This window comes from Eretmochelys imbricata, chromosome 2, assembly GCF_965152235.1.
Source record: "Eretmochelys imbricata isolate rEreImb1 chromosome 2, rEreImb1.hap1, whole genome shotgun sequence".
NCBI lineage: Eukaryota > Metazoa > Chordata > Testudines > Cheloniidae > Eretmochelys > Eretmochelys imbricata.
The window spans coordinates 19,531,567-19,550,799 of record NC_135573.1 but is presented as its reverse complement, the minus strand read 5'-3'; the positions used below and the strand labels follow the sequence as shown (position 1 = coordinate 19,550,799).

Below are 19,233 nucleotides of genomic sequence, written 5' to 3'. Positions count from 1 at the left end.
GCGAGTGCGCAGAGAGGGAGTATGGAGAGTTAACCCGAAACCAGGGCCATGTGGCCACAGTATACATTGTGTGTGTTGCAGTTCTGCTTGGGAGGCCTTCCCCTCGTGTCGTAGAGGTGAATGGCATAGAAATCGTGCTCCCTTTGTGGAAAACCCAGCGGCAGCTGTCAGTGTCAGGCAAGCCTGACAGAGAGATGGCTTCAGACTTTTTCTTCCTTGGGTTGGTTTATATTGTGCTGACACCACCTCGCAGTCTCACTGCATCGATATCATTGTTCACCTCTTCACTAAGAGGATTGTGTCAGGGATCCCAGTTGCCCAGCTGAGGTCTCCTAAGGGTATGTCTTCCTTGCAGTGTTAGAATGAGGTGTAACTCATTTGGTGCCCCTCACCTGACTCCTGTCTGCACTCTCAATTCTCTAGCTTGAGTTCAGTGGGGCTTTAAGCTCAAGATAGCTTGCCAGTCAGAGGATGGGGGCAGGTTGAAGATCAAATGTTACTGAAGCTTGAGCTAGTAATGTAATTGAGAGACTCGGTTTAAGTCCAGACCTCACTGTGTGCTGCTTTCCACCTACTCGGAGACAAAGTCAAAAACACCACTTTGTGCCCATCATCCAACCCCTCTGCTGACTGCCACCAAAATCAGAGTTTCTCTCCTTATTTCTGCCATGTGCATGGACTTGCCCCTGCCTGCCTCACAGACCGTTTCTCTCTCTCCTCCCTTCCCACTTCTTTGGTTATTTGACAGTGGCTTCCGCTCTGTCCATTTCTAGTGAGAGTGCTTGCTCCTCTGCAGCTTGTGCTACCTGGAGCAGCCTTCTTATGCCTCTCCACCTTGTTGACTCTCCAGCCCTTTAAAATATCATCTGTGAACAAAGCTTTGCCCATTCATCTGTACCTTCCGGTTTCCCCGTTACGAGCCGTACAATGAAGTGGTTTGGTTCAGTTGCTGTAGGCTTGATCCAGCAAGCTACAGAGCACAAGCCGCTCCTGGAGGTTCTGAGAGCCTTTCACTCCCATTGAAGTAAGCAGGAGCAGAAGGCCTTCGCACCTAGCAGGATCAGGAGACAGGTCGAAGCAGACATTCCAGGTGTGAACATTTCCCAGCTTTGGGAAAATTTGGATTCAAATCCAGACTCAATTTTGCAGTTGTTCCTGTCTCTGGATTGGATCCAACTTCTACAAACAGTGAGGCCAACATCTGCACTGACCCTGGGTAATCAGGGTGTAAATCAGCACAGGATTCAGCCCACTGTATGTTCTATGTTCTTTTTTTGTGTACCAAAGCCATTTCAAGTATCTAAATACCTCCCTACTCAACATTCTGACTTCCTGAATTATATCTTTTGTCTGCTGGCTTTATGGACAAGAACAAGATTTTCCTTCTGTTGGTTCAATAAAGGCAATTCAGTTCTCATTCTCTCTGGGGAAGAAGATGTTTTCAGAAGGATGGTTAGATCAAAGGTATGTCTATACTGCGGTTAAACACCCACGGCTGACCCATGCCAGCTGGCTCGAGCTAAGGAGCTGTTTAATTGAGGAGTAGCTGTTCGGGCTTGGACTTAAGCAGGAGGGTCCCAGACCTTGGGCTGCAGCCCAAGCCCGAACATCTACACCACAATTAAACAGCCCCTGAGCCTGATCCAGCTGGCAGGGTTCAGCTGGGGGTGTTTAATTGTAGTGTAGACATACCTTCAAGTGGGTAGGGCACCAGACTAGGACCTGGGTTTAGTTCCCTGCTCTGCCACAGACTTCCTCACATTCTTGGGCAGTTCACTTAGGGCATGTCTAAACTGCAATCTTAAATTGACCTGATGTCCGCACTACTCTCCTTATGTTGGTGATGAGTGTCCTCACCAGGAGCGATACCACCCTGGGCTCTCGGCTCCGCGCAGCTCCGCAGCGAGAGCCCAGCTTCCCTCTCTCCTCCCTGGCTTCTAGCTTTCCTGCTCCCAGCTGGGAGTTGGGGGAGTCGCCCAGAGTCCAGTAGGCTGCCGTGTTCCCGGTGAGGAACCAAGAGCCCAGGGGGGCAGCCGGGCTCTGAGTTGGGACCCTGGAGGGCAGCAGGGCTTGGAGCAGAGATCCAATAGTAGGCCAAGACAGCCAACAGCCAATGTAAGTAACGCAGTGTCTACATTGACACTGTGTGGGCCTAACTATACCGATATAATCCTACGCCTCTCATGGAGGTGGAGTTATGATGTCAGCGTAGTAGGGCACTTACGTTGGCAGGAGCAAGGCTGTAGTGTGTACGCTGACATAGGTCGACATAAGCTGCATTATGTCGTGCTAACTGTGTAGTGTAGACAAGGGCTGAGTCTCCCTGTGTCTTAGTTCCCCATTTGTAGCATGGGGATAATGGCACTGCCCTACCTCCCCAGGTGTTGAGGACAAATATATTAAGGATTGTGAGATTGCTTTGAGACTTACTGATGAAGAGTGCTATATAAAGAGCTAGGTACTATTTTATTTATTACTAATGATGACATGTAGAGGCCAAAAGACGGGGCAATCTGTCCAAATTAAACCCTAAAGTTATTGTCTCTTCTGCACAGGTTGTCAGTGACGGTGATGGCGAAGTGGGTGCATGCTCTGAATTGGCTTGTTTCATCGTTGGCTGTGAAGCTATTCTGGACTCTCAAGGCACACACAAACAGGCTTTTGGAAGTCAGGTGGTTTTTAATTCTATATCCCAAGGATAATCACAAATGAAGAAAAGATGGTCTTGGGTACTTGGCCATACCAGATGGAGCGCTTGCTGCTGTTGGGAGCAATCAAAAGAAGGAAGAGACTGGAATTTCTCTCTCTTTAGGAGAGATGGAACATACCAAGAGAAATGGAATGCTTCAGGAATGACACTGCAGGTGGAAAACTTGCTAGTTATGTTGCAAAGAGGCCTCCTGGGGATGAGGGCGACCCATTGCATGAGGATATGCAGGTAAAAAACAAAACCAAACCGAGGCATCAAAAGAGTAAATGATGATGCGTACAAATGCTTGCTTTTTACTTGGGTGGTTTCCCCAGCTTCCTACAACCTCTGTTGCACTCCCTTTTCTGGCTGCTGTCCTTCCGTTTGGATGTGCCCGCCTGCACAAAGTAAATCTGGAAATTGCCATGGGCCAGCAGCGACTGCAGTGGCGTTTCTGTAAAAATCATCCAGTCAAGTGGGTCCATGTAGTTAAATCTGGTAACAGTATGTTTTTTTTCACAAACAGAACAGATTCCTTGATTTTCTTTTATTCCAGTGGAAATAGCTATATTTTTTGGAGAGGAGAGAATGTCCCTCAAATATTCCCCCGCATTATTTGCACCCGGAACATGGCAAATGTGTGTGATTTTTTTTCAAAGCAGCTAGAACAACAAAAGTGAAAGTGAGTAATCTCTCACAGCTTCAGACAATGTGATGGAAGAAATGCAAGGAAAAAAAACAGTAGAACAAACTAAAGTAGAGGATTAATTTTGTCACCCTTTGTAATTTAACGAAGGGGTTCTCAAGCTTTTTTCTTTCTGAGGCCCCTCAACATGCTAGAAAAACGCCAGGGCCCAGCTTGAGGGTGAGGCGGGAGGGTCCCAGAGCTTGGACTGCAGTCTGAGCCCTAACAGCTACACCACAATTAAACAGCCCCTGAGCTCGATCCAGCTGGCAGGCGTCAGCCGGGGGTGTTTAATTGCAGCGTAGACATACCTTCAAGTGGGTAGGGCACCAGACTAGGGCTTGGGAGATCTGAGTTCAGTTCCCTGCTCTGCCACAAACTTCCTCACATTCCTTGAGATCGCATACTCGTTTCACATACATCAGTGAGTAGCCAGCAAATAGTTTAAAAAACAAACATGCTTACTTCTCTCCTGGACTGGGTTTGGATCAGAGAGCTGAAAGGCTCCGTATCTCATTTCCAAACGCCAGATCAGTCCACTTCCTTGTAAACCCAGTTTCAGTGGTTTGACTCAGCTGTAAAAGTCAATTTCGGAATGAAACTCGCCATGCCAGCTCTCAGGCTGGGAATGAACTTCCCCATGTTTAAAGAACAAAAGCATTTGTGCATTTTAAATGATAAGCAGTCTGTTAAAAAGAGCGAGGATAAGAACTTTAGGTGCTTCTTATGAATGTGCTTGTGTGGCTTTGTGGGTTAGATGTTTGCCACCTTATACTGAGTAGCACCTTACTCTGTGAGTAGCCTCATTGAAAGGGCAGCATCTGGCCCGGTGTTATGGCCCAGTACACCGAAGTAATGGGTACTAAGTTATACATGGCACTGAAAATGTTTAAGGGTCCTACACATCAGTGGTGCTATAAAACTTTAATTTTAAACTGTGGTTCTGATCTCACGAGGCAGGAGAGCTCTTCCTGGCTCTGCTACTGACTCGCTGTGTGGCCTTGTCACTTAACCTCTCAGTTGGCCCCTTTTTTAAACGAAGATAATACTTATCCACCTTTTTATAAAGTGCTGTCAGAGCTTTGGGTGAACATAGCTTTACAAGTTGTAAGTATTATTTATTTGCTAACTAGGGCAGGAATGTGTGTAACACCATTAAAGCTCCGTGTTTTTATTATTTGTATGGTTACCATTGTCTCTTTAGTAGGTTTATGCTCAGAGGAGAGGAGGTACAGGACAGGGAATTCTGTACAAGACAAGCTTGTGTCACTGCCAGCATGAGAATATACCAGGCCCCCAAATAAGAATGGAGTGTAATTTAGAACTTATTATTTCATTGAATCAGCTCGTCTTGGTTCAGGGGTGCCCTTAGCACAAAGCAAATAAATTACCCTGCTCGTTTGCTGTGTGCTCTGCAGCTAGCCATATGTTTGAACCGGATAGAGATTCTTATCTGACTGGCTAAAATTACCCGGTGAAGGGATGACATTTCTTATCAAGGGCTTTGCTGATTCAGAGAGAGGCCTTGTCACCCAGCTCAGAGGCATTGCTCTTCGTTGCACAAAGCTGCAGTGCGGGCCAGCGCTGACGCGGAACAAGGACTATAGAGCTTGTGAGTCCAGGTTTCATTGGAAATTGACCACGCTGCAGGTTTTGCATCAGCTGCTGGCGATGGGGGTGGGAAGTGAAAACAAGGAAGGAAAGTAGTGGTAAACGTGTTCCTTCTAAGTGGGCTTGGCAGAATTAGATTTTTTTTTTTATAATATATTTTTGACCGCTATGTTTGTTGTGGTTCATTTGTTTCAATTTGTATCGATTTAAATATTCACAGTTGTGCGACATTACGGGTATTAAGGATTTGTACAGTTTTCACCAATTTTTTTTTTTTTTACTTTGTATGTATACATTTCAGTTATCATTGATGGAAATATTTGTTTGCCGGTGTGTGTATGCACACAGTGAACTCGATGTTGACCAGTATCTACCAGTAAAAATCTAATCCTGTCAAGCCCGCTGGTAAGGCAATCTCAGGTCCACAGCAAAGACCTCAGTGCCTCTTTCCAAAGCTCACGATGGGCACAGCGTTATGGGGACACGTGGATTCACCCTTTCTTATTGTAGTCCCTTTAGTCTTCTGTTTCCTTTTCAATGGTGCATGTTTCTTCTTTGTCTTCTCCTCCTCCTCCCCGTTCCTTATAGCCCATCTTTGCAGACACCTTCTCCAGGAATCTTTCCAGGCCGCGTGTGTTGTGGAGAGAGAGAGAGGAGAAGATAATGCTATCCTTCTTTCTTCTGTCTGCCCCCGTTCTGGTGTACTTCCCTTTTGGTGCTATTCCTGGTTTGGCCAAAGGACGTTGCAGTGCGGGATTGAGGCTCCAAAGACTGAGCTGGTTTGCTGCTGCCGGTCATGTATTTTCCTGTCTGCTGATGAATCCCTTTTTTCTCTAATTGTGCCTTTTCTAAGAAAGCAGGATTTATCCATAGGAGCTTACAAGCTGAAGGGTAGAGAATGAAACCAATAAAAGGATCATCTCTGTCAAACTCCCCTAACACATACCTGGAGAAGGCAGCTGTTCATTTGCTTCTTTTGTTTGCTCTCAAAGAAAACTCTTTACCAGATGAATTACTCCCTTATCGGGGTGAACCTAAGGATAATTCAATCTCTGTCCTTATTAGGACAAACTTAGCCTGTTAAAATGTCCCCTTAGAATCATAGAATATCAGGGTTGGAAGGGACCTTAGAAGGTCATCTAGTCCAACCCCTTGCTCAGAGCAGGACCAATCCCCAATTTTTTCCCCAGATCCCTAAATTGCCCCCTCAAGGATTGAACTCACAACCCTGGGTTTAGCAGGCCAATGCTCAAACCACTGAGCTGTCCTCCCCCTTTCCATCTGTACAGGGCTTCTTTCCTCCCAAACAGGGCCAGAGAGTTTTGCATGCTTTTGTACACTTTATAAAAGAAGTCACTTCACGCAGCGTTTTAAAGGCAACCACCTCTGGGGTGGAATGTGTCTGCTGTTTAACAGTTTCAGAGTAACAGCCGTGTTAGTCTGTATTCGCTAAAAGAAAAGGAGTTCTTGTGGCACCTTAGAGACTAACCAATTTATTTGAGCATAAGCTTTCGTGAGCTGCAGCTCACTTCATCGGATGCTTACTGTGGAAAGAGTATGCATCCGATGAAGTGAGCTGTAGCTCACAAAAGCTTATGCTCAAATAAATTGGTTAGTCTCTAAGGTGCCACAAGTCCTCCTTTTCTTTCTGTTTAACAGTGCAGCGCAATGATAAACAACATTCAGAGGTGAAGAGTATTGTGTCCAGCTGACAAACTGCATAGGGAATTTTAGGTGGGTGGAAGGCTATTAGCCAAAGAGAATTTGGTTGGGGATAGCATGGTTAGAATTCCTATGCTTTCAGAAAAAGAAAAGGAGTACTTGTGGCACCTTAGAGACTAACCCATTTATTTGAGCATAAGCTTTTGTGAGCTACAGCTCACTTCATCAGATGCATTCAGTGGAAAATACAGTGAGGAGATTTATATACACACAGAACATGAAAAAATGGGTGTTTATCATGCACACTGTAAGGAGAGTGATCACTTAAGATGAGCCATTACCAGCAGGAGAGTGGGGCAGGGAGAGTGGGGCAGGGAGGGCGGGGGGGGGGAGAAAACCCTTTGAAGTGATAATCAAGGTGGACCATTTCCAGCAGTTAACAAGAACGTCTGAGGAACAGTGGGAGGGGGGAATAAACAAGGGGAAATAGTTTTACTTTGTGTAATGACCCATCCACTCCCAGTCTCTATTCAAGCCTAAGTTAATTGTATCCAGTTTGCAAATTAATTCCAATTCAGCAGTCTCTCCTTGGAGTCTGTTTCTGAAGTCTTTTTGTTGAAGAATAGCCACTTTTAGGTCAGAAATCGAGTGACCAGAGAGATTGAAGTGTTCTCTTACAACTACAATACTCACCTGCTGAAGTGAAGAAACAGATTGACAGAGAACAGAAGAGTACCCAGAAGTCACCTACTACAGGACAGGCCCAACAAAGAAAATAACAGAACGCCACTAGCCATCACCTTCAGCCCCCAACTAAAACCTCTCCAACACATCATCAAGGATCTACAACCTATCCTGAAGGACGATCCATCGCTCTCACAAATCTTGGGAGACAGGCCAGTCCTTGCTTACAGACAGCCCCCCAACCTGAAGCAAATACTCACCAGCAACCACACACCACACAACAGAACTCCTAACCCAGGAACCTATCCTTGCAACAAAGCCCTTTGCCAACTGTGTCCACATATCTATTCAGGGGACACCATCATAGGGCCTAATCACATCAGCCACACTATCAGAGGCTCGTTCACCTGCACATCTACCAATGTGATATATGCCATCATGTGCCAGCAATGCCCCTCTGCCATGTACATTGGTCAAACTGGACAGTCTCTACGTAAAAGAATAAATGGACACAAATCAGATGTCAAGAATTATAACATTCAAAAACCTGTCGGAGAACACTTCAGTCTCTCTGGTCACTCGATTTCTGACTTAAAAGTGGCCATTCTTCAACAAAGAGTTCAGAAACAGACTCCAAGGAGGGACTGCTGAATTGGAATTAATTTGCAAACTGGATACAATTAACTTAGGCTTGAATAGAGACTGGGAGTGGTTGAGTCATTACACAAAGTAAAACTATTTCCCCTTGTTTATTCCCCCCCCACCCCCCCACTGTTCCTTAGATGTTCTTGTCAACTGCTGGAAATGGCCCACCTTGATTATCACTACAAAGGGTCCCCCCCCCCCCGCTCTCTTGCTGGTAATAGCTCATCTTAAGTGATCACTCTCCTTACAGTGTGCATGATAAACACTCATTTTTTCATGTTCTGTGTGTACATAAATCTCCTCACTGTATTTTCCACTGAATGCATCCGATGAAGTGAGTTGTAGCTCACGAAAGCTTATGCTCAAATAAATTGGTTAGCCTCTAAGGTGCCACAAGTCCTCCTTTTCTTTTTGTGAATACAGACTAACACGGCTGCTACTCTGAAACCTATGCTTTCAGAAGATCCCATCGGTTATGTAACAATCTTGTGTGAACAGGCCCTTAGCTATACGTTGCCTCTGAAAGGCTGTACCTCCCATAGTATAGCACCCCCTGACACCATGCTGCGGCCTGGTTCACTGCTAAGTCAAAGGGAAAAGTACTACCTGTTAAATCAACAAGACTGCTTCCTGCAGCACCTGGTGAGCTCTGACAAGATCACAGCCCTTGGTGGTATGGCTGCAGGCCAAAACTGTCTGATATCCCAGGATATTCTTCACCCTGTTCCTTTTTCTTGGACTCTGGATAAAGTCATTCCTGGTGTCAGAGGGACAAAGCATCTGGTAGGTAAATTGTCCTAAAGCAACAGCTACTCAAACTCTCTTGAAGAGTCAGGAAGTCCTCCTTCGGTGGGAGGTCTCGGTTAGATTGGATTATAAACCCAAAGGAGACCGCATCACCCTAGAATCTCCCCTGGCTTTCAGATGGGAACCTGTAGCCTTCCCCTTCTGAGAAACCGACACAGCCTCCTCAGTTCCCAGCCTTTTTCATGCCAGGAATCCTTCTGCCCCAAGAGCCCTCCTCTCAGCAAGCAGCTGGGGTCTCCTTCCCATTTAGCAATATGGCAAGGGCAGAGTGCTCGCAACCACCTATTTTCAGCCCCCAGGCTGAGAACCCCGGCTGCAGAGTTTCTTCCCTCAGCTTTACCTCACAGGGCAACACTGACTCACTACAACTGCTGGGCTCAGTGATACCAAAATGTGCTGAGCCCCAGTCATTTGGTGAGAGCCTGGCTGCCTTCCCTGGCTTGAGCAATAGCTGCAGCACGCAGCCGGCCAAGTGTTTATCCCCTGAGGTAAAGTTCTGACGGAGGTTTAGTGAGCATGCACTAGAAGAGACTCTAAATGCCCTTTGTTCTTAGGTCTAATTCCATAATATGGGTTCAGACTAGTCATACGCTTGTGATAAATCACAATCAGATTGCAGCTCCTTTCACGTGGAGATGGTGCTATCCCTCCATACGCAGCCTGGTGTTCTTTGAGGACAGGCTCTTTGCGTAACCACTGTCTTATCACTCGGAAATCACTAGTCGCTTATATAAAGTGAAGTTGTACCCTGGAATATGGGCACTGTGAAGTTGCATGATTAGGGCTTAGATCCTCAGCTAGTGTAAAGTGGTGTCGTTCCGTTAATTTCAGTGGCTTGTCAAGGTTCCTTCCCCACTCTGAACTCTAGGGTACAGATGTGGGGACCTGCATGAAAACTTCCTAAGTTTACTTTTACCAGCTTAGGTTAAAACTTCCCCAAGGTACAGACTTTGCCCTTGGACTTCCACTGCCACCACCAAACGTTTATCTGGGTTTATTTTTATTAGGAAAGCATAGTTTGGAAACGTCTTTCCCCCCAAAATCCTCCCAACCCTTGCACCCCACTTCCTGGGGAAGGTTTGGTAAAATTCCTCACCAGTTTGCATAGGTGACCACAGACCCAAACCCTTGGATCTTAAGAACAATGAAAAAGCATTCAGTTTCTGAAAAGAAGGATTTTAATAGACATAAAAAGTAAAAAAAGAATCACCTCTATAAAATCAGGATGGTAAATACCTTACAGGGTAATTATATTCAAAACATAGAGAATCCCTCTAGGCAAACCCTTAAATTACAAAAAGACACGCGGACAAGAATATCCATTCTATTCAGCACAGCTTAATTTCTCAGCCATTTAAAGAAATCATAATTTAACGCATATCTAGCTAGATTACTTACTAAATTCTAAGACTCCATTCCTGTTCTATCCCTGGCAAAAGCATCACGCAGACAGACACAGACCCTTTGTTTTTCTTCCTCCTCCCAGCTTTTGAAAGTATCTTGTCTCCTCATTGGTCATTTTGGTCAGGTGCCAGCGAGGTTATCCTAGCTTCTTAACCCTTTACAGGTGAAAGGATTTTTCCTCTGGCCAGGAGGGATTTTAAAGGTATTTACCCTTCCCTTTATATTTATGACAGGGCTCATGCCAAGTTACACCAGTTGAAGATCTGGCCATTGTTGTATTTCAAGATCAAATTTGCTCAATTTACTCACTCCCCCCCACCAAAAAAAAAAAAAAGAAAAGGGTGTGTGTGTTTTCCCTTTAACTGCCAACCGTGCACTCTGTGATCTTGAAAGTCAAGTCAATTCTCTGTGGCTTCTGAATCAGCACCCATAGTAAGTATTCAGCTGAGTATTACTGATACGTTAGTGGCCTCTGTCTGTAATTCAGTTCAGTTGAGAGTAGGTTTTTGGTGGTGGTACTTTAGCAGAAAAGATCACCGCTTGACTCTCAGTTCCCAGGTTGAGTTTGCAGGACCATCATTTTATTTGTAAGCTAAGTTGATATTCTCAGTGATATGCACTGAGGCACAGTGAACACGCAACCCACAGCATCCTATTTAAGACAGCACACAAAAACGGCCATACTGGGTCGAATCAATGGTCCGTCTAGCCCGGTGGCCAGTGTCAGATGCTTCAGAGGAAATGAACAGAACAATGAGTGACTCATATATCAGTCCCATCTTCTGGCAGTCAGAGGTTTAGAGACACCAGCACAGTCATATGGTGAAATGATTAAAGCTGTTCTAGCTAACATACAGGATGTTTTCACTCCATGCTATCCCAGCTTAAATCCTTGCTCCGAGTGTGTGACCGGGTGAGAATCCCTGTGGCTCAAAAGTTCTGAGCCACTGGGCAACTGTAGGGTCATTCAAACACCTTTGCAGGCCACAGCAGCCCATGGTGCAGTTTACCCATTTCAAGCAGAGTGAAGCTACAGCAATACTGGTTAGCCTTTTCTATGCTAGGGGATTGCAGTGGTGTAGCTATGCTGATGGCAGGAATTGGGCAAATAACCACAGTAGAGAAGGATCTACCAATACTCCAGTGATGTTTCCATGGGACTTCCACTCCCATATCTTTTCCATCTGTCCCTTGCATCAGTCTTTCCTGTGTTTTAAGCCTCTTAGAAAATTTCTATTAAAGCAAGTCTTCAGGGAAAAGGAAAACAGGGAAATTTCCCCACTTCTCATCCAGCTCCAGCTCCCATTGAAAATGCACAGTCCAGTTTTTTAAAAAATCCATGGCCTTTGTATTCTATTTTCTATGCTCATCTTGTACATACCAAGAACTATTTGAGTGCTAGGTGTTCTCTGGCAGTTGATGGCCCCTAAAACCTTGTTGATCCCTACCTAGGCCTATCACATCTGTCTCCTGAAAATTTCTTGCACCTCAGTCGTTAGTGCATAATTACTGGCAGGAATTATTAGCCAACTACTGTTTTATTTCTAATTAGGCTACTTGATGTCTTGTTATATTATTTACAGTGAGGCCACTTATTTTTTAGAAAGAGGATTTTGCTGTAATTACTTAAGCACGCGCTTAACTCCGAACATGTGCTTAAGTCCCATTGACTTCAATGGGACTTAAGCAAATGCTTAAAGTTAAGCATGTGCCTTAAGTGCATTCCTGAATACAGATGTTCTTTTGAACGTTAGCCTTAAACCAAAGTTGCATAAATTCAGTAGATCTCAGACAGAACCATAAAGTCTAATGACAGTAGCATTTTGACGTCTGCTTGAAGCCGTGCGTAATGGAAGGAAGCTATTGCGACTCCCTGGTCTAATCTCACAATGGGTATGCAAGAAGATGGATTCTGTGCAGTGTGGAGGCATGGAAAGTTCACGTTTATGGTGTATCTCAGTTCCAGGGGTCGGTCCTGGGGCCGGTTTTGTTCAATATCTTCATAAATGATCTGGAGGATGGTGTGGATTGCACTCTCAGCAAATTTGCAGATGATACTAAACTGGGAGGAGTGGTAGATACGCTGGAGGGCAGGGATAGGATACAGAGGGACCTAGACAAATTGGAGGATTGGGCCAAAAGAAATCTGATGAGGTTCAATAAGGATAAGTGCAGGGTCCTGCACTTAGAACGGAAGAACCCAATGCACAGCTACAGACTAGGGACCGAATGGCTAGGCAGCAGTTCTGCGGAAAAGGACCTCGGAGTGACAGTGGACGAGAAGCTGGATATGAGTCAACAGTGTGCCCTTGTTGCCAAGAAGGCCAATGGCATTTTGGGATGTATAAGTAGGGGCATAGCGAGCAGATCGAGGGACGTGATCGTCCCCCTCTATTCGACATTGGTGAGGCCTCATCTGGAGTAGTGTGTCCAGTTTTGGGCCCCACACTACAAGAAGGATGTGGATAAATTGGAGAGAGTCCAGCGAAGGGCAACAAAAATGATTAGGGGTCTGGAACACATGAGTTATGAGGAGAGGCTGAGGGAACTGGGATTGTTTAGTCTGCAGAAGAGAAGAATGAGGGGGGATTTGATAGCTGCTTTCAACTACCTCAAAGGTGGTTCCAGAGAGGATGGTTCTAGACTATTCTCAGTGGTAGAAGAGGACAGGACAAGGAATAATGATCTCAAGTTGCAGTGGGGGAGGTTTAGGTTGGATATTAGGAAAAACTTTTTCACTAAGAGGGTGGTGAAACACTGGAATGCGTTACCTAGGGAGGTGGTAGAATCTTCTTCCTTAGAAGTTTTTAAGGTCAGGCTTGACAAAGGGTCAGGGTGGGGAAAGAAAGGAGGAAGTTAGAAGCAAAATTTTACTTTAAGTTTTGAGATATTCGGAAGTGAGTGGTGGTTTTGCATGCCCCTACTTTGGGTGGCCACTTTTCAGAAAGTGATGAGCACCCATTTTCTGATAACCAGGCCCCCCTTTAAGGTGTCTCCAGGATAGCACCCCAGATTGCTAGTTACTTTTGAAAATCTTGCCCCAGATGTTTGACTAGTGTACTGATGATGATAGTATATCACTCTCAAGGACTCAATGGAATATGGCCCAAGGAGTATAAACAGGAGCAATGGGATGAAAATAAAACCAGCAAACCTTAAGTGAAATAACAGAGGGAACTTGCTAACGGGGAAAGCTATTACTATGAAATAGTCTCCTAAAGAAAGATGTAGAAGCAGAGTTTCCTGGGATTCATAGCTAGACTGAACCAAGTGTTTGACAACGTAACTCAGGGAGCCATCTAGCCCTGATCCCCAGGGGATGGGCTAGTGCATCTTTTCCATCTCTAATGCCTCTGATTCATCATATTCCTAAATAATTTACAGGGATTGAAACATGATCATGGGACATCTGTGAAGAATGAAGGATAAAAATATTGGTCTACTAAAAGGGGCAGCTGAGGTGCATTGGGCAGATAGATAATTTAATACCTATTCTTTAAGGGGTTTGTGCAGCCTGGGCATGGAGCCAGCAGAAGCTGCCCTTGTTGGATGGAAGACTTATAGATGTCACCCCAGTCTGTCCTTCCTTTTTCCTTTGGCTTATGTCTGAAAGGAATTCGTAAGTTTCTGTTGGTAGGGATCATGGTGTTTTAGCTGTGATGTGCAGTGCTTCAGACATTTTGGGGCCTGGGAAGAAGTAAATCACACAGACTGACATTTCTTCACTGCCCCAGATCAAACTTTAGGATGATAAATCATTTGCTAGTGGAAAGGGAACAACAAGCTTGTAAAAATCACTGTCCAGGGGGCAGTGGGAGATGCTGATAGCTCAGGTGTTGATAGCGGAACATGGAACGTTGCTCTTTCAGGTCCCTCTGGTTGGAATCCAGCCAACGCTAGTAGGCAAGACTTGAAAAATGTACCCAGAGGCAGATAGTCATCCTCAGTGAATAGCTCCAATGCTACTTATTGCCCATATCTTTGCCCAGGTCTAGCAGTGTGAAACTGACACACGTCTTTCATGTTTGGCGTAGCAGCCTTAAAATGAGCAGCAGCCTGTCAGTTTTGCTCTTCTGCAGCCTGGCAAAGCCGTGAGCTGAAGCAGAGGCATGGGAGCGGCCTGTAGATTTAGGAAGACAGCATTGTGGTGTTTTCACATCTGAAAGGTTAAGTTAGCAACACAAAGGCTGGATATACCCAAGTTTAAATTCTGTAGAAGTAGATGGTTCTTGCTTAGGAAAGCCTCCTTTTCTCTCCCTGGGCTATTGGATTTTCTGTGCCCTGCTGGTTGTGATTGTTGAGTTGTCATTAAACAAGGTGAAGCAACTTAGTGGCCTTAGTCCATTTAATAGTGGAGATGTGTCCACAAAACACAGCTGCCGTCAGTTGGCAGTATGGGTTGCCCCTTGTCAGTCACAGCAGAGAGAAAGAGAAGTGGATGCGCCTGGACACTAAACTCCCTTTTTTCCTCTGGAGGTAGATGCTCCTGGGCTAGGTTGAGGCAGGCCACAGGACAGTATGGAGAAGTTTTCTCTCATCTCTGAGGTGTTGCTATTTCAGGATAAACAGGGCCATCAGTCTGATATCTTCCACCAAATTCATTTGTCAGGCAATACTAGGGTTTTATTTTTTTTTGTTTGAAAGGATCTGTTTATAATTCTAAATTACATACAAATGTCCATGAACCTATGGAAATCCTGCCTTGGCATATCCCCTGCACTGCAGGTCTCCAGGGAAACCGATATGCCTGGCAGATGAGAGATGGAGTCAAAAGTAATTGTGTAAGAAAGTGACATTTGGTGGCTTATCTCTCCTTGTGTTTTTCCTTGGCGTCTGTTGCTCTGTTTGTTCAGCGCCCATTTAAATAGACAATTTGTTTTCTTTGTGTGTGTGGTTTTTGGTTTTTTTTAAATCTTCCAGTGACGTAGAGTGAAATAAGTAAGCTATGAATTTAGAATATTTAATTTTTAACTTGGGCCCTCCATAACATCCAGTGCAGTGGGTTGGCTCCTTTCCCTGCTACCTCTGTCTTAAAATGTTACAAATGGTTCTCTAGTAATGTTTGCTGCTGTAATATTGTGGCCTGTTACTGCACTATTTTTAATAAGGGTTGTTAGCTCCTTTGAAGGCTGATCTGCGAAGATTGTTGAAAATCAAAAGCTGTTTATAGCATTCTGAAGGGGCTGGCCACAAAGTGTCAAGCTGTTGTTTTAAAATGTAACCAGCTCAGTAATATTAACCAGCTTTGAGGGAGTCACTTTTCCTGCCAGACTGCAGATTTCCCTTGTTTCCACTGCCAAAGAAACATCCTGTAGGATGAGCAGGGCACATTGCATTCAGATTTGATTTCCACACACTCATAATTTCCTCCAAAGATTTTCTTGTTTATTCTCAGTCCAAAGGAGTGTGTTTGTGTGTCTGACAGTTTCAACAACATTTCTCATAAAAGCTAGAGATGGAAAAGACTCATTAGATCAGCCAGTATTCTTATTCATGTTCCTGTCCATGTAGGATGAGTCACTGCAGTCTTCCTCTCGTTGTGTCAGTCGAACTTTAACAGATCCAAGTAACAGAGCTTCCCCCACTTTCCCTTGGGAGACTTTTGCACAGGCGCATGCATCTTCAGGAAATGTTTCCTGATATTTAGCTTAAGTTTTCCCTTAATTTTAATTTAGCTTTTGAGTTAGGTGAGTATTTTTAAAAAATCCTTTAAAATTGCTTTCTTGTTGTTCCTGGATCATTTCAAGATAGGTTAATTTTCAAGGGTCCAATTCTGTCCTCACATAGATAATCTCTCAGGGTATATCTACACAATAACTAGACGCCCGTGCCAGCCGACACGGGCTCACAGGACTTGATCTGCTTCATTGTTGTGTAGACTTCTGGGCTTGGGTTGGAGCCGGGGCTCTAGGACCCTGCAAGGTGGGAGGGTTCCAGAGCTCAAGCCCAAGCCTAGAGGTCTACACAGCAGTGAAACAGCCCCACGAGCCTGAGACGACTGGCACGGGCCAGCTGCGGGTGTCCAATTGCTGTGAAGACATACCCTCATTTACTACTGGCTGTCAAACGGTGACTTCCATACAAAAAATGTTTTTGGGACGTGTTGGAAAATTTTGGTTCACAAGTTTCAAAAAGTTACGAGTCATTAAAAACTGTTCCAGATGCACTTCTCCCTTCTTGAATGGTTAGAACTTTGTGTTGCTTCCCCAGGTGTTCAGAGTTAGCAGCATGAAAATGAGCGTGTCTTGTTAATTTTGCTCTTCTGCAGCCTGACAAACCTATGAGCTGTATCAGAAGCACTGGAGCAGCCTGTAGATTTAGGAAGGCAGCAATGAATGGTTTTGCCGATGGTCTGGGGAGAGCATCTTGTTGGGGACTGGTTAGTGTGTGTCACTTTTTTCAGGTCCTGCTGGTGATTTGCTTTTAAACTGATTTGCAGAGATTAAACATGGGAACAATAGCCACCTGTGATCAGGGTAACTGCCAGTTATGGCTAACAAATCCTTTTGATTTTTATTATCTTACTGTAACTATCTTCACAATGCACAGGGAATGGTCTACATATCTCTCTAGTGCCAAAATACAAATGCTAAAGAAAACATCCCCGTTTATTTGTGTTGGAGCCAGAATGATATGTGGCTTTTATGTTCACCATCTTAAACTTTCAAACATTTTCCTGGTGACAAAAAACTCTGGGGAAGATTCTGGTCTCAGTTACTCTGGCTTTACAACAGTACCGTTACAGCACCATAACTAAGATCAGAAGGAGGCTTTGTTTAAAATAACTAAATAACATCATGGGTGATGGAGAGTATGAATTGAGGGCAATGCATCTGCTTACTTTCCACGTGTGTTTCCACTCACCAAGAGAAATGCCCTGTAATAATGAACTGTTTAGTCTTGTAAAGCAGAGGTTCCACTAGAACTAACAGAATACTCACGTAAATACCCTTGCACAGTGATGACAGAAATAGCTCTGGGACGTGTGGGAAAAAGATTTGGGGACCACTTCTGGAATTTGTGTGTCTGTACAGCAGGATCTGATCCTGCACCTCTTACGCTTGAGAATAGCTTTGACGTCAGTGGGCCTACTTCTGTGAATCAAGGTTTCAGGATGCAGCCAAAGTTAGCAAAGAATTTATGGATACAAGATGTGTATTTGAAATATTATTATTATTTTATTAATAAAATACTGCAAATATTTGAGGAGGGGGGGATGCAAAACCATGCACCACCATTTAGAGTCCTGTCCTGACCTCAGCCACGTTGATCCTGCTGCGAAGTTAGTTTGAGTGGCACATATTTGTCCAAAGCCAGAACATGGCCCTGAACTTGGAGATCATCTTACCCTTTTATTAGACTAATTAAAAGTAGAAAGGCTCAGCATTTGGGAATCAGGGTCTTTGCTGGGACACAGAGAATGGGGCAATATGCTGTCACTGAAATAGATCACTGTAGACATTGGAGTTCTCTCATGTTATTTGCCAAGTCACCTAACTCAGATCCCATTACTGCAGCATGTGTGGCCTTTTTGAAGTCTGAGACCTAACCATGGCCCGTTGAATGGGCAGCATGAGGAAAATTCTCTGTTTGAATGGCATTTTTATGGTTTTAGCACCAGACACTAGAGGAATAGGTCATGCCAATCTCTCCCCCTGCCCTTCTAAGCTAGAAGATGGAGCACTTGTGGTTTTTCCCCTTCCTGTGGACTGAGTGTCTGGCCTGGTTTCTTATAAAGCAGGATCTCAAGAGCACTCAACAAGCACCCTCCAAAGTGGGGAGTGCCATTAACGGGAGGGTGGAAAGACAGAAGGAGGCTCTTTTTCCACTTTCACAGTTACAGGGGCATGGAAAGGTTTATGTGGGGGGGAGGCTTATTTGTGACATTTGCTCCCAGCAGGTGGGCTGAAAAATCTCCATTTGTGAGGCTTGGCTGGAAGGAGGGGTTTTTACAGTGTCTTGATTGATAACTAGATACAAATCATCAGATTTTTAAATTGGCAAAAGCTTGCATGGAATAAGTGAGTCAGACTTTATATCCTTATTAATACTCTTCCTGTCCCAAAATCATGCTATTTAAAGAGTGTTATCAGAGACTCGTTATTCTGCTTTGTTGTAGGTCGGTGAACTGGAAGCCAGAACTAGGAGTCGGTCTCTTTGATCACTGAACGTTCTACTGATAAGGAAGGTGGGAACTCAGCTGTTTAAGGGAATTATCACAGCTCTATGGGAATTGTCACCTGAGTTGCCACATAAAAGGTGTGAAATTATTTTCAAGGAGCAAATAGTTTAATTCAACATAGTAATATTTTATGCTTGTGTAGAGATATTCATCTGAGGATCTCAAAGCCCTTCAAAGATACTAATAAATCAAACCTCACAGCCTTCGAGGTGTGCAGTTATTATCACTGTTTTCATGGATAAACTGAGGCACAGAAAGATTAAAAGACTTACCTAAAGTCACACAGGAAGCTTATGCCAGAGCTGAGATTCGAATCCAGATCTCCTGACTCCAATCCTGTGCCATAGGCATTAGAGACTGTGTTTTCCCTCTAGTCTGAATCTTCTCTTTAAATGGCTACATTATTTGTAATTGCTTAAAAAAACCCCAATTTTAAATGCTCTTCGTATTTTCCACTGATTGCAGAATGCAGTCTCTCAAATGGAGCTCGTTAACCCTGAAGTTCATTGCATGGCTTCGTTCGGTTCTCTGCACACTCACTCGCTAATAAAAGGCATCCCCATTTGGAGTTAGTGACTATCGAATGTACTCTCCTTGGTGTCGTCTTGATGCGGCAACTGCATAGATGCAGCTCGTTGCTGCTGTACCTTGCTTACCAGAGCTAGGTGTTACAACAACACAGAACATTTCCGGGGTGTCACTTTACTGACCTTCGAAGAAAATTAACAAGCACAATCTCCTCCCCTTCCCCCAAGTGCTGAGTCAAGGCTGCTGCTGTATAACTGAGATAGCATCTCTCATTAACCAAAACCGGAAATTAATTAATGGTTGCAAACATCTGGGTGATAGCTATATTTACACTCT

General features: G+C 44.5%; 1 long non-coding RNA gene across 1 annotated transcript in view; it reads left to right on the top strand.

Moving 5' to 3' along the window:
- The window catches only part of LOC144260276 (uncharacterized), a 132,083-nt gene extending 113,142 nt beyond the window's left edge, over positions 1–18,941 (top strand). The window contains exons 3-4 of the long non-coding RNA XR_013345008.1: positions 2,556–2,938; positions 18,307–18,941. This is a non-coding gene — a long non-coding RNA (uncharacterized LOC144260276). The remainder of the gene's footprint in view (positions 1–2,555; positions 2,939–18,306) is intronic.
- Positions 18,942–19,233: the final 292 nt, after the last annotated feature.